The sequence below is a fragment of the Sus scrofa genome, chromosome 4, assembly GCF_000003025.6.
Source record: "Sus scrofa isolate TJ Tabasco breed Duroc chromosome 4, Sscrofa11.1, whole genome shotgun sequence".
In the NCBI taxonomy this organism is placed as follows: domain Eukaryota; kingdom Metazoa; phylum Chordata; class Mammalia; order Artiodactyla; family Suidae; genus Sus; species Sus scrofa.
Genome location: NC_010446.5, coordinates 30,858,189 through 30,874,672, shown reverse-complemented (window position 1 = coordinate 30,874,672; position 16,484 = coordinate 30,858,189). Strand labels below are relative to the sequence as shown.

Here is a 16,484-nt window from a genome sequence, read left to right as displayed (position 1 = left end):
TAACTCAGTGGTAAATCTGCTATTATTTCTAATAGAGAATAACTTAAATTTATTCTGTACTGCCTAATTTGTAAAAACCTTTACATGCAATCTCATTTTACTTAAAATTCCTTAGCATCGCCATGAAGTAGGCCGGGCTACATTACTTCCATTTGATAGTGAAGGAAGGTGTGGTTTGTAAAACTTGCCTAACAAAGGGACCTGCAAAAGCACCCCTCCCCAGACATACACGCATTCATGTGATCTGATTCCACGTGCATCATCAGAATTGTCCAAAGATCAAAACCATCTTTTAACCCAGATTTGAAATGAACTTGAGGCTTTGGTGTAACTGAAGTTTCCTTATGGCTGAAAAAAAGAGAGACAGAAAAGAGTTGCTACAATAAAAGAAAGGGAAACCTCAGTTTGCTTTAATAGTGTGTGTGTATGTGGGTGTGTGTTTCATATCATAAATTCTTTCAAGGCAAAAAAAATTCTAAAAACTGAAAAAACAATCTGAACATATTAGAAATACTGCAGGGTTGGAGCTATTAAGCATAGAGGCAAGTCAGGGTTATGCAGTTAACCACATATTCATCTTTTTTAATTTTCAAAGTTATTATGTAGAGGTATGATATTTACTGTGTTAGCTAAGAAAACCTCTTTTACCTTTTGTAGATTTGAGGATTATATTTTAACTAGTATTTCCTATTTCTTGCTTATTTGCTCATTATATTTTCTTTCTTTCTTTTTTTTTTTTTGGTCTTTTAAGGCCACACCTGGGGCATATGGAGGTTCCCAGGCTAGGGGTCCAATTGGAACTATAGCCACTGGCCTACACCACCACAGCCACAGCAATGTGAGATCCAAGCCACATCTGCGACCTACACCACAGCTCACAGCAATGCCAGATCCTTAACCCACTGAACGAAGCCAGGGATCGAACCCACATCCTCATGGATGCTGGTCGGGTTCATTAACCGCTGAGCCATGATGGGAACTCCCTTGCTTATTATATTTTCAATTTATTTCTACAGATGTATGACATAGCCTTGATTTTAAAGTTTGGTGGCTTTTCTCTTTTAATTCAGTCCTTTTTCATATTTTTTAATTAATTAATTTTTCATTGGTGTTATGGTTTCCTACCTCCTTCTCTGGATGATTAAATCTTGGTTGTAATTTTTTTTTTTACTTTGAAAGTATCTCATTTTCTTATTTTTTTTAAAAAATCTCTTACACATTTATTTGTTTCACTTAAGGATGTCTTTTTCCCCCCTCTACTTTCTTCTCCAAGTCTAGGAAGCTGCTTTTCTGATTTAATGCTGTAAATCCTTTTAATTATCAAAAAACAACCACTATGATCAAGTCTTAAACTTGAAGAAAAGATCTTATAGTTATTATTCACTATCATCCTGTCACTGTTTCTCAGTTGCAAACACATTTAATAAATTTAATACTGCGAAGATTCAAAAATTCTTTAGAACATTAACAGCTAATTGTCATTGTAAAAATATTTTAAATGATTTATAAATATATATAATAATTAACATATTTTAATTTTTTTTCTGTATTTGTAGGGCCACACATGCGGCATATGGAGGTTCCCAGGCTAGGGGTCTAATTGGAGCTGTAGCCAGCCTACGCCAGAACCACAGCAATGCAGAATCTGAGCCGTGTCTGTGACCTACGCCACAGCTCACCACAATGCTGTATCCTTAACCCACTAAGCGAGGCCAGGGATCGAACCTGCAACCTCATGGTTCCTAGTCGGATTTGTTAACCACTGACCCGCAAAGGGAACTCCAAATTAACATATTTTAGATGCAATATGATTTTTAATGTACTCACCTTTTTAAAGAGCTAGGACACGTATTTTCTTTTATCATTCTAGAATTGCAAATCCAGAAAAGGAGAAAATGCTCAGACTTTTTTGCTCCTCCGTGTCTTCACTCTTCTCTGATAGTTACCTCTCAAGTCAAAGTATATGTTCATGTTATGCAAACAACCGAAATCAAGGCAACAAAGCATGTCTTGTTAATCAATATTGGATTGGAGCACGTGCAGAAAGGGAAGGATTCAGAATAGTAAATTCAGGTATTTCAAAAGAAAACTTGGTTTCTCATACTTTTTTCACAAAGGTGTATATTCAGATGCAGGTATCTAACAGAGTAGTCCTTCTGAATTACCTAGCTCCTGTTATTTTGAGAGAAGAGTGCCCATCGACATGTTTTAAACTTCTTTTGCAGTCCTTTCTCTTTCCAAGCATACATTTTACCATTGATGATCTTCAGCAAAAAATAGTGGAAAGGGACTGTTGCCTTAGAGTGGAAACATTAAATGCTGGGATAAGGAAAATTGGCTTTTTCCAATAGAAAGCGATGAAGCACTAATAAATATGTGGTGGTAAATCAATGGTGGAATGAAATATATTCTGTTTGCATTTTACATCAACTCTACCGTTGTGTGTGATTTACTCCTCTTGAATCAGTGCAGTAGATTGATGATGGTCATCAGCATATGAAGATGACAAAAGTCAGAAAGGTAGTAAACTACCTGAATGTTTTTAGTGTCTGCTTTCTGCTTCTCTCCTGCAGCCGAGAAACAGTCACACTGACATTTAGTTCTCCCAATACCAGCAGGGGACTGACTTGCTGCCTTTTCAGAGATGATTAACACCTTAAGCAACTTGCTCACAAAGACAACCAATCTGAAAAGATTTTCAGTGCGAGTACAATTCATCAGCATGTCTTTTGCCAGGACAGAATGCAGGAAGAGATGGACATTGGAGGAGCAGGGCATCTGCCAACCTGCCAATTTTTTATGAAGATCCCTAGAGTTGCCTTTGGGATTTCCTATATGACTATCATTCATAGTGATTCACTACAAGAATTCCTCGCCGAACTTTTAACCTTCTTCTTCAATGCCCTTCCGACCTATTATCCACACTGCCATCTTAAGGCTCTTTCTAAAACACAGAACTCATTGATTCTCTTTTAAAAATCCTCTAAGAGATTCCATTGCCTGCTACATATAATCCAGATTCCTTCTCATGGCAATACAATCTTTCATGCTTTGGAACCTATCTTCCTAGCATTTCCTGTGTTCTATATCCTCTTCATTGACCTAATTTTAGAAATGCCTGTCCACTGGATCATTGCAAGGGTTCAGTGAGAAGCTGTACATAAAATACCTCATAATAACTAGTATTCATAGAACACCTACTCTCTTACCAGGTTCCAAAGACGGGGCTGAGTGCTTATGTGTACTGTTTCATTTAATCTTCATATAACCATATGAGGTATAGATTCCTTTATAATCTCCATTCTCTAAATGAATTAACAGATTTTTAGAGGTCAGGCAACTTGCCCAAGGTCACACCTTTAGCCAGAAATGGAATTGTAATTTTATCTATCCAACTCCAAAACAATGCTTTTATAGACTTTACGACAGCCTGGCATATTGCCTGGTATACAATTCAGCTTGATAAAATATTCATTTTTGCCTTTAAAAAAACCTATTTCTATAAAACTTTGTCTGGAGAATGACCTTTTTTCCCTTGCTTCCATTTCTCACCAAGGTTAACTGATAAACCACTTCTTTGACTCTTTCTAGATGTTCCAGTCTCCTCTATGCTGTCTTCGTTCATCTTCACACTCAACATATTGTAGTGTAATAAATTGTTGAAATATCTAGTGCCTCCGACCTATGAGCTCTTCCTTGGGTGCAGACACCATATCTTCACTGTCTTTGTTATTTTCAGAGCTGAGCACAATATGCCACACTCAGCAATTGTTGAAAAAATGGAAGAAGTGAAGTAAGCTCTGAAGAGAATTTCAGAATGGGGGGGCTTTTCCCTTTCTCAAAAGTGAAGAAATCCTCCTCCCATTTAATGGGTAACTGTACCAGCTCTCCAAATAACGTTCAACCAGATCATTATGGAGGCGCAGGATCAGACTTACGGAGGTCAGAGGGGATGAAGGACAACAAACCCTCCTTTTCTTCATTCCCCTTTTCCCTCTGTAACATGGACGGATTTTCCTACCACATGGAGAGAGGCAAGGCTGAAGGAGAAGAAGATGGCATTCAGAAAGAGTGAAATGAAAGTTAAGTTTTCTTAAAAAATACTGGTTATGTTTCATGCTAAGTGGACTAAGACTCAAGTCTTAAGCCTTTCCCTCTCCCCAGTCCTTTTTTACATGTTCCAAACACAGTTGTACCTCCATTCACAGCATTTCTCAGAGGTTAGCAAATTAGAAAACACCCCTGAATTCTAAGATCTGAGAACTTAGGGGAGATCAGCCGATAGGCACATGGTCACTGAGTGAGTCAGTGCAAGTCCCAGGAATAGAGTTTGGATCATCTGACTACTAGTTCAGGGTTCTATGCATCCAACTACTGTCATGCCCCCTGAAAGGCCTGATAAAAATAGAGGATGGAACATGATGGAAGATAGAATGAGAAGAATAATGTATGTATATGTATGACTGCTTCACTATGCTGTACAGCAGAAATTAGCACAACATTGTAAATCAACTATAATAATTTTTTTAATTTAACAACAACAACAAAAAGCAGAGGATAATATCAATGGAGAAGTAAATCATTGTCATTGCCAGTGCTCATATTCTGTTTTTCCCCCACTTAATAGAATAAGAGTTTTAAACTCATAAATGCATATGTTCTCTTGACTAGTGTGTAATATTATGTCAAGAATACCACTGGGAATTCTGATGTGACTCAGCAGTAATGAACCTGACTAGTATCCATGAGAATGTCGGTTTGATCCCTGGCCTCGCTTAGTGGGTTAAGGAGCAGGCGTTGCCGGGAGCTGTGGCTCCGATTCAACCCCTAGCCTGGGAACTTCCATGTGCCACAGGTGTGGCCCTAAAAAGACAAAAAAAGAAAAGAATACTGATGAAGAAATATTTCTGAAATTTACATTGTCCCCTAAAATTTAAAGAACCGATATATATATATCAGCACAAAAGTATTTCTTAAATTATAAAATGAATCAAATAAGTATCCATTGACCATCATTAGTCTATATGAAGAAGAAGGTAAACATCATTTTTAATAAACCATTTCGTTTTTCTTTTTAGTTTGTGTGGTGGGACCCTCCACCCCTAAGTGTTGTCCAATAATCTAAGGTCTAAAGCAGATTTGTCGCGCTGGGGGAAGATGGTAATAATTTCCCTTAGTCGTTGTGATCTAATGCAATATGATATATCTACAAGTTATAATCCCCTGTCTTAAGAGAGTGAAACCCCTGCTCTGTCTTAGGAGTTTGTATGTGGCCCTTAGCATCTCACCCATCTGACCCCCTTTGTCTCCTCTTTGTATAGGGAAATGGTGTCTTACCTTTCTCTGAAGAGATGAAAGTCAGCTAATACCTGGGTTTAGTTTCTTGCACTGCTGCCTGTACAACAGTAGATAAAGCCATTGATCCTCTTTTACCCCTGATTTCTTCATCTGCAACAGAGGGATAACATTACTCTCCTTCCCTGCAAGGTTCTTGCAAAGATTAATGACAGAAGTGTACACGTGGGCTTAAATCATCGAATCCTGAAACTGAAGGACCTTCCCAAGGTGAATCTACCTCACCATTTTTCAGCTAAGTCTGAGGCCCAGACATGGTAAATGGTGGGCCCAAGATCAGTTAGCCCATGAATTGTACAGCTGAGGCTAGAAACTGAGTCCTTTGCTTGAGTGTGCTTTTGTTTTTTTCACTTGATAGGCACAACGTAACTGAGCTGCACATGAAAGGAATTAAAGGCTATGGTAGAATGATCTCAAAGAGGAAGTAGGTTTTTCATGCCAAGGACACGACAGCGAATGAGAAAAGACAAGAGGGAGATACAGGAAGAATATTTATTACAGGATTTACAGGATGTCAAAGAAACATTAAAACATGAAAAACTTAATTGCCCAATTTATATTAATAGTTAAAATATCTACTAATGTAGATATTTTTGTCTTTTTGTTTTGGTTTTTTTTTTTTTTTTTGCTTTTGTTTTGTTTTGTTTGGCTGTACCTGCGGCATATGTAAATTCCCAGGCCAGGGATCAAATATGAACCCCAGCTGTAAGCTACACCAGAGCGGCAGCAACTCCAGATCCTTAATCCACTGCACTGGGCTGGGGATCAAACCCAAGCCACCACGGAGACAACACTGGATCCTTAACCTGCTGTGCCACAGTGGGAACTCCAATATTTTTTAAATGTATAGAATTATCACCAAAAAACATTCCTTGCCATCCCTGTTTTAAGCTTTATTGAAGTATAGTTGATTTACAATATTATGATAATTTCTGCTGTACAACAGTGATTCAGTTATACATATACCCACATCCATTCTTTTTCAGGTTCTTCTAATTCTAGGACTAGGAAGGTCTTCAAACTGAGCACCAAACCCCTGCTTGGTGCTGTGTTGCTGCCTGTGCTGGCTGAGGGTGGAGGGTATATGAGGAAGAAGTTAAAGGGGCTGAGCTGGCGATAAGAGTGGCTGCTTGGATTAGATGAGGAATACCAGAGCAACCTCTCACTCGCAAATGATTTTTTCAGTGCTTTCCAACTTGAGAGGTTCAACTGGATTTACAGGTCCCTCTTACAAAATGCAAATATTTTCTTAAAATGATGCTTACATCCCCATAAATTACTTCCATGACAGCAGGTCTATATTTCTCCTCTAATCACATCAGCTTTGCTTGGTGGTGGAGAGGTGGAAGACAATGTAACTGAGAGCTTAGAGCCCTTAGCAAAGGGCAGGCCTAGATAGGAGTAGAATGCTAGATACCAAAGGTTACAGAGTGCCAGGAGGCAAAATAAGCTCATTGGATAAGGAAAAAAAAAAAAAAGTGGTGAGAAATGCTAAAAACAGCCTTTGGCTACTCAGTTTTGTTGCTAAAGGTTATAGAGGTAACCAATTAAAATTCAAGATGTGACACTACCCTTTTTTTCATGCTCTAAGACTTGATGTTGAATGTTATTTTCATGGGTACTAGGACTAGGAACGAGTCAAGTTTATAGTCTAGGATTAGCATACACCATAATCTAAAAGAGGTAATAGCAAGATTTACAGAGCTGGAAACTGAGAACCTAAATTCAAATTCCTACTCTAATAGTGAGGAGTTGCATTCCCCTGTGAGTAAAGACTCCTGATGACATTTATCTAAACACATAAAGCTTTATTTTTCTCCTGTGTGAAGAAGTCCAGAAATAGGCGATCACTGATAAAGGTTCAGGCTGTCAAGGCTGGAGGCTCTTTAAAATTTTCTTAGCCTTTTCCTCATGGTTCTAAGAGAGCTATAATAGCTCCTGCCATCACATCCACCTTCCATATAGGGGGAAGGTTGAGCCAGAAAGGAGGAGCACCTGTATCACTGAAGCAAAAACTTCTAGTAGACTTCAGCTCATGTCTTAGTGTACCCAGAACTAGATCACAGAGCCACCTAGAAAAAGATAGTGAAAAATTATATTTTTTTTTTGCTAAACATATTATCATTCCAAATAGAAACAGGAAGGAAGAAGGGAAGAATGAATATTTGGTAGTTAGCAGTCTTGGACAGAGCAGCCTTAATTAGAGGAAAATAAATGAGAGTTTTAGCAAAATGAAAAGCAAAAAAGTAATATATAAATATAAGGTTGATTTATTAAAAAGGTAAAAGAAGGGAAGAAGTTGTGTTTTCAGAAGAAAGAGACTCAATACATGCCTTTCTTCTTCTCTGGTCATAAGAGTAAAATAAGCATAAATTAATTAAAACTCCATGGTGGGCATTTTTTAAATATATCAGTAGGAAATTAAAATCTTAACCTTAAAATATACCATCTGCAAATTACTCTTTTTTCTTTTTTTTTTTGTTTTTTTTTTCCTTTTTTTTTTTTTTTTTTTTTTTTTTTTTTTGCTTTTTAGGGCCACACGCAGAGCATATGGAGGTTCCCAGGCTAGGGGTCTAATTGGAGCTATAGCTGCCGGCCACAGCCACAGCCACAGCAACTCCAGATTCTAGCCTCATCTGCAACCCAAACCACGCTCAGGCAATGCCGGATCCTTAACCCACTGAGCGAGGCCAGGGATAGAACCTACAACGTCATGGTTCTTAGTTGGATTTGTTTCCACTGTGCCACAACAGGAACTCCTGCAAATTATTCTTAAATCCATAAACTCTATGAACTCTTGCCATTTGACTAGTCATAATGCAACCCAAATATGGTCTCAGAGCATCTTGAAAGTTGGGTCAGATATGCCCACCCACTGGAAGACAGTTAAAATATTTCTATCTGAAAATCCCTTTTGTGGAGAGCTAATTAAAATATATTTTTTTCAAAGAAAGGAGTGAGAGTGGAGCACTGAATTTTAAAAGTAAAACCAGGAGTTCCCGTTGTGGCGCAGTGGTTAACGAATCTGACTAGGAACCATGAGGTTGCGGGTTCGATCCCTGCCCTTGCTCAGTGGGTTAAGGATCCGGAGTTGCCGTGAGCTGTGGTGTAGGTTGAAGACGCGGCTTGGATCCCATGTTGCGGTGGCTCTGGTGTAGGCTGGTGGCTGCAGCTCCGATTCGACCCCTAGCCTGGGAACCTCCATATGCCACGGGAGCGGCCCAAGAAATAGCAAAAAGACAAAAAATAAAATAAAATAAAATAAAATAAAAGTAAAACCAAATGGTATGATTTTTTGTATTCAAGATTACAAGAACCTCAGACTTTTCTAGTGTAAAAACATTTATCCTTTGTCAGGCTGACAGTGTTCTACATTGAAAGGTATTTTTCAATAGAATCATGTGTTAAAAATTTTAGTTCCAGGAGTTCCTGTCTTAGCTCAGTGGTTCACGAATCTGACTAGCATCCATGAGGACGCAGGTTCAATCCCTGGCCTTTCTCAGTGGGTTAAGGACCTGGCATTGCCATGAGCTGTGGTGTAGGTTGCAGACACGGCTGAGATCCTGCACTGCTGTGGCTGTGGCATAGGCCAGCAGCTACAGCTCTGATTTGACCCCTAGCCTGGGAACCTCCATATGCCATGGTTGCGGCCCTAAAAAGCAAAAAAAAAGTCCAAAAAATTTTTTTTAGTTTCAGAAGTATATTACTGTATAATTTATCAAGGAAAGATATCAGCAACAGCAAAACTCTATAGCAACCACTGCTAACAAATAAAACAACCAACTCTTAAGAACTAGGATAGACCTAAGATTAGTAAAGGCATTTATTTTCTTGAACGTTTGAGGTCACTACCAGGACATTATGTTTTGGTTTTGTTGTTGTCGTTGTTGTTGTTTTCATTTTTAATGTTTTATTGAAGTATAGTTGATTTACAAAGTTGTGATAAGGTTGTGATAATTTTTGCTGTATAACAAAATGATTTTCAATTATACATGTACACACATCCATTCTTTTTCAGATTTTTTTACCACATAGGTTATCACGCAATGGTGGGTAGAGTTCCCTGTGCTCTACAGCAGGTCCCCACTGGTCAGTCATTCCACATACTTCAGTATGCATTTGCCAGTCCCAACCCCGAGTCTAGCCCTCCACCGCACCCCCACCCCCGTCTGTCCCCTTTGGTAACCAGATGTTTTCTTTCGTTTTTAACTTCCCTGTTTTCTTTCACTCTGTAGCTATCTTATGATTCTAGGGCAGAGTGGTTAGGGGTGGAGAGCAATAGACCTCTTGCTAGTTTGTGAATAGAATCTAGTGGAGCCAATATTCAGTAAGTGAATGGGACAGCTAAATAGAAATTTCTGGAAATAACCTATAGCAATACGCTCAAGAAAAGATTAGACCAGTTCCCTCTGGAGGGTTTTTTTCTGGCCTTTTGCTGTATGAAATGGGACCTCAAGTGTAAAGCCTGGAAGAATACACCAGGAGGCCAGCAGAGCAAGGGAGATGCTTCTGGATCAGAGGAAATGGTTATCAGGCACAGAAATCATTAGAGAAAGAGAAAATACTGATTAAATATCTCAAATACAGGTACAAGATCAGTTTGTGAGTGGTAGGAGATGAAGAGCAAGAAGGAGAAATGGGAGACTCTGGAACTGTTGGGAGTTTTTTAGGCTGGAATCTGCACAGACACAATTATATTCTTTAGTTTTCTAAAATCTCACAACAATTTTATAGTGATTCTTTTTTATAGTAGTGATGCTTAATAGCACTATATGAGGATGTTAACCAAACTGTTTTTACATATGTATGGATGAAACATGAAATTAAGACGACAAATTAAATGTCTTCAGAAAATAGTCACCCTTGGGAGTTCCCACTGTGGAGCAGCAGAAACACACCTGGTTATCCATGAGGATGCAGGTTCAATCACTGGCCTCACTCAGTGGGTTAAGGATCCAGCGTTGCTATGAGCTCTGGTGTAGTTTGCAGACAGGGCTTGGATTCTAAGTTGCTGTGATGGTGGCTGGGAACTGCCACATGCCTCAGGTGTGGCCCTAAAAAGCAAAAAAAAAAAAAAAAAAAAAGCAAAAATACTTACCCTTGAACTGTTATGCATCTTCTTTTGCATTTACCTAACAGTATTTTGGAGGCACACATGAGAAAAAAATCTGTCAAAATATCTTTGTGGCTTTAATTTTAAGTAATTACAAATTGAATTGTAAAAAGTAGAATATTTCATGGATATGAGTCTAGATCGAGAACACTCATGAACATGTAATATGTTTTTGTTGTGTTCTATTAGTATTAATTCACTTCATTTAACAAATATTTATTGAATGTCTACTATGTGCTAATAATGAGTTAGGTCATGTGATAAAAGATGATAATCAGTCTACTAAGAAAGATTTGATCCCAATAAGAATATATAAATGCTCAATAATTTTCAACACACATTTACGTGAGAACATATTACTGATACATTGATGTAATTTATTTTTTATTTTTGGCCGCATCTGTGGCATGAGGAAGTTCCCAGACCAGGAATCAAACCCATGCCACAGCAGTTGTAATGGCAGATCCTCGACCTTCTGAGCCACCAGGGAACTCCCTGATACTGTGATTTAATTACCAGATGAAAACAATCCCTCAGTAAAGTTTTAGCCTTCTGTTCTGAGGAAATTGCAATGTATGCTTTTTATTATAACACCTTATATACTGCTATATCTCTCACCAGGATAAAGTGCAAAAAATATGTTAAATACTTGCAGTTTGGAAACTGAAATAAAATCATAGACACTGGGAATATTTTAGTTCACATCCTAGACAAAAAGGCAGAAAATATTACTCATTGAGAACATGTTATTGATATGGTCCCTAAACCTAAATAGTTTGCAAAGATCGGTTTCCTAGGAGCTGTAGATCTTGCAAATATAGAGCATGAAGAAAGATATAACATGATCCAATAAGGCTGACCCATCAGATTTTAATAAAAGCTTGGGGGATAATAAAATAGTATTTTTATGCTTAATGTGAAAACATATTACCTTCAAATGTGATCACAAATACATACTAGCTTTATACTGTCATCCATTGTTGGAGTGATTGATCAATAACACATGTTCTGTGCCTTTTATCTTCATATGGAAAACTGCTGTGGCATAAATTATGTTTATAAAATGCTACTTGGTTTCTAGATAGTCTTATTCCATCTAATTCCTTTTTATGTTTGGCTTTTAATCAATAATTTCAGGCTAAATGCAGGCAGATGTCTGAAAATGAAACAAGTTGTTCAATGAAATGGTCTATTATCTGATAATAGATGAATTGTCATTGTTGGCTTATGCTTATTTTGTATTGATCTGGTTTAGGTGCTATGTGTATTGTGTGTATATATATGTGTGTGTGTGTGTATTACATGTGTTGAGATACTCTGAATGTGTGTTTGTATTATAGCTACAGAAAAAGGGGGAGCACTTTTTATATACCATCCTCCTTTTTTCATTTAATTTTTTGCTGCATTTTTTAAATTAGACATAATTCTCTAGTCTACCATATGATAGTCTAGTTATTTAGTCTGCCATATTTAGTTATTCTTTACTTGTATCACATATAAATACTGATTCCAAAACACTGCATAATTGTAAAATTGTGGTAATATCACTACACTTCTGTTGCCATTTGGCTGTCTTGCAAATAACTCTTCAAAAGTAATTGGCTGTCAGCCAGAGAAAGACAAATATCATATGGTATCACTTATATGTGGACTCTAATAAAAAATGATACAAAAACGCTTAATTTCTAAAGCAGAAACTCACAGATTTCAAAACCAATCTTGTGTGGTTACCATAGGTGGAACTGCTGGGGGCGGAGGAAGAATTGGGAGACTGGGAATGACTGAATAAAATAGATGATTAACCAGAACCTCCTGCATAGCAGAGGAAAATCCATGTAATAAGCTATATGGGAAAAAAGAATGGATATATTTACATGAATGACTGATTCATTTTGCTGTACACCTGAAACTAATACAACACTGTAAATCAACTATACTCCAATAAAATTAAATTTTTTAAAAAAATAGTAGGCTTTCATAATATTCTCTTCAATTATTTTGCTTTGGTCCTAGGACTCTGCCAATTCTACCTTCTTATCTTACTCTCCATATTATTAATCTAAGAGACTGCATCTCCGAAACAAACATATTCATTGCCTCAGAGGAAAGACATCTGAGAAAATCAAGCTCAAATGGAAAAGAAAAAAGAGCAAAATGTAGAACAATGTTGGGCTCATTGCCTAATTTATTTTTGGCCCCGATCATCTGGGCAGCACTTGCTTGCTTTGAAAGATGACTCTAAGTGACTCTGTGCTGATGGAATTTATTATAAAGAAAGGAATAATTTACAAGTCATGGATTCAACTTACAATTGCAGACTTCTTATCCATATAAATCATGTGCTCTGTTCATAGAGTCAGTCATAAAAAACTTCAGAGTGAACTGTGCTGCTTTGGATCGACCTCGCTTCCTTCTCTAGCTTCTTAGATTTCCCAAAGTATCAAGTTTAATTTAGGGTTTCTCTCCAAATGTCACAAGCCTAAAAGAGAGAGAGGGAGATATCAGAGTGTTCCATCAGCTCAACTTGAGTAACTGAAGATTTAGTCTCTGACTAAACCCTAGTCTTCATATCAAAATATTACTGGTAACACACCAAAAAGCTATGTAGTTCACATAGGATTTATATGAATAAACAAGTTTCCTTAGTTTTTCTTTTTCTTTTTACTTTTCTTTCTTTGTGTGCGTGCGTGTCTGTGTGTGTGTGTGTGTGTGTGTGTGTGTGTGTGTGTGTGTGTGTATTTAGGGCTGCACCCACAGCATATGGAAGTTCCCAGGCTGGGGGTTGAATCAGATCTGCAGCTGCCAGCCTACACCACAGACACGGCAACATAGGACTGAGCCACATCTGTGATCCATACCACAGCTCATGGCAACACTGGATCCTTAACCCACTGAGGCCAGGTATCAAACATCAAACACGCACCCTTATGGAAACCGGTCTGGTTTGCTACTGCTGAGCCACATCAGGAATTCCTTTTCAGTTTTGCAGTATCCACTTAAGATGGTTGATTTGGAACCATTTACTATTGTACACTTTTATCACCCAGATTTTTATTATGAACTGCTAAGAACCAATACTTTTTTGAAAGATGTACTTGGATGAGTTGATACAAGATTTTTAAAAAACTTGTTTAAACCTAAATATCCATCAACAGATGGAAGATGTGGTATATATATATGCAATGGAATACTACTCAGCCATAAAAAAAGAATGAAATGATGTCATTTTCAGCAACATGAATGCGACTAGAGATTATTATAATAAGTGAAGTAAGTCAGAAAGAGAAAGAAATACTGTATGATATCACTTATATGTAGAATCTAAAATATGGCACAAATGATCCTATCTATAAAACAGACTCACAAACATGGAGAACATACTTATAGTTGCTAAGGGGAAAGAGGGAGGGAGTGGGATGGGCTAGGAGTTTGGGATTGGTAGATACAAACTATTACATTTAGAATTGATAGACAGTAAGTTTCTCCTGTATAGTACAGAGAACTGTTTCTAATCTCCTGGGATAGATCATAATGGAAAATAATATTAAAAAAGAAATTATACATATATATGTATAACTGAGTCACTGCTGCATGACAGAAATTGGTACAACATTTTAAATCAACTATAATTTTTTAAATGTAATGAAAAGTCTTATTTGTAGGCCTTATAAGCTATGATACCCTTAAAAGGAAATTAAAATATGAAAAATAAATCCTCCAAAACCTAATAATATTCTCCCTCTTAGGGTTCAGCCTAGTTATATAGTCTGCACTGTGCGAAAGAAGAGAAAAGCTATAGCTGATTTATAGGGGAGCCTAAAATGAACAAAGAGCTGAAAAGTGAGTTTTAGGACTTAGAAGAAAAGTCCCAGAAGCTAAAATATTTTAACTTGGAGTATAAAGATTGAAAAATCCATAAAAAATAATAACAGCTTGCATTTACCAAATATTTGTTCCATTTTTCACAGTTAGTCTATAAGAGGATATTATTATTATTTTACCTATTTTACAGATGAGAAAACTGAGGCTTGGGGAAAATTCATTTATGCAAAGTCACGTAAATAGTATGTGATGGACGTGAAGTTGAATCATAGAAATCTGACTCTAGAGCCAGCTCTTCATCATAAGAGCACCATGAAGCATATGATATTTATACTAATTGAATAGTGATTTGAATCAGAGATCACTCCTTAATATGTTTTTATAAAAAGAGATGCGCTTGAAATTATTCAAGTTTTGGAGCCACTCTCATTTGCAGAAAGTAAGGGTTTCAAGTTAAAGAGGAACAAGTTAAATAATATCACAGAGAAATAAACATGGAAATTCAGACCATGGGACATAACCCAGAATCACTGACCTGTTTCTGCAACAAGCCATTGGCCTATAAAAAAATAATAATAATAAAAATAAAAAATAAACAACAACAACAAAACAAAAAAATCAGTGGAGCCTTTACTAGAATCTTAACTGCTTCAAATGTAGCAATGCTGACACCACTGAAAGATTATTAGTATCTTCAGTCCTGCCCCAAGTCCTGAATCTTAATATCTCTAAGTGATTAATTTGCACATTAGGATTTAAGAAGCACTGGTCTAGATGACTAGAGACTTAACTAATTATAATAGGTAGACCTTATTCGGATCATGATTCAACAAGCCAACTGCAAAATGACATTTTCATTGATTGGAAAATTGAGCATGGACTAGTTTTTGGGTTTGGAGTGCTAACTTTACTAGGTATAATAATGGCACCTAATGGTTAAACATGAATGTCCAAATCTTTTAAAATTTAGACATGTACACACCAAGATATGCAGAAGTGAAATGATAAGGCTAGAATTTGCTTTAAAATGCTTTGGCAAAGACAGTAGCAAAAGCATACTACCTAGCGAGTGATATAGGTGTGGCAGTCTTAAAAATTGTTGAATCTGTGTGATTGGTCATTCTGCTCTTCTGTCTGCTTTTGAATATGTTACAATATTTCATAAATTTTAAAAAATTATTCAAATAAACAGGCCTATGCCCTAGAAATTTTATAAGTAACTGAAAGAAGTTTCTTATAGTAAAAAAAAGGTTAATCATTTAACAGAATGCCGGAGAATCTTTCTCCAAATAATAGCACACATTTTTCGGTCTATGGGACTTTATTTATTTATTTATTTATTTATTTAGCTTTTTAGGGCCGCACCCAGAGCATACATAGGTTCCCAGGTTAGGGGTCGAATCAGAGCTGCCACTGCCGGCCTACACCATAGCCACAGTAACGCAGGATCCACGCCATGTCTGCAACCTACACCACAGCTCAGGCCACGTCGGATCCTTAGCCCACTGAACAAGTCCAGGGATCGAACCCACAACCTCATGATTTCCAGTTGGATTCGTTACCGCTGTGCCTCAATGGGAACTCCTACGGGCCATTTTAGATATAGCCCTGGTATACACCAGATGACTTAAAAAATCTGCCAAGCTTCCTTTCTCAACAATGATTCTGTGATAGGTGTTATACTTTGTGAATACTTTGGGCCATTGATCTTAGGTTTCATGCCTTTGTTGTGTTTAAAAACAAGAAAAAGCAGTTGATGATGCTTTTGTTCTAGACCTGTATTTCCTCTCTTGTGGCATTCTTCATTTCAGCGACCGACTGATGGAATGTTGAGCTACGTAGTCATCCAAATCAAGCATTTAATAGAGAGTCCTGTACTCCTCTCATTCTGCTAAGAGTCTATGCTTATAACTGCACACTAAGGGCTCTTGATGTTATGTGACCAATAGGAAACTCTTCAAGCTGGTATGTATTTGTCACATAAAAAGGCGTTCCTTTCAACATCATATAAACCCTTGATGTACTTAACCACTGCAAAGCATTTCATTCTTTGTTTCTGGAGAAGAGGGCAAAAGAGAATTCCACACATTGTTATAAAGAGAAATCAAGTACTTTTGCTCCTTACTAAATGATTATATTTGTGGTAATATATTTTTTTTAATTTTCTGGCTCCTTCCTATAGATACCTAAGGAT

General features: G+C 37.2%; 1 protein-coding gene across 9 annotated transcripts in view; it reads left to right on the top strand.

Moving 5' to 3' along the window:
- OXR1 (oxidation resistance 1) overlaps nucleotides 1-16,484 on the top strand; it is a 519,109-nt gene that overhangs the window by 380,280 nt on the left and 122,345 nt on the right. The window lies entirely within an intron of this gene.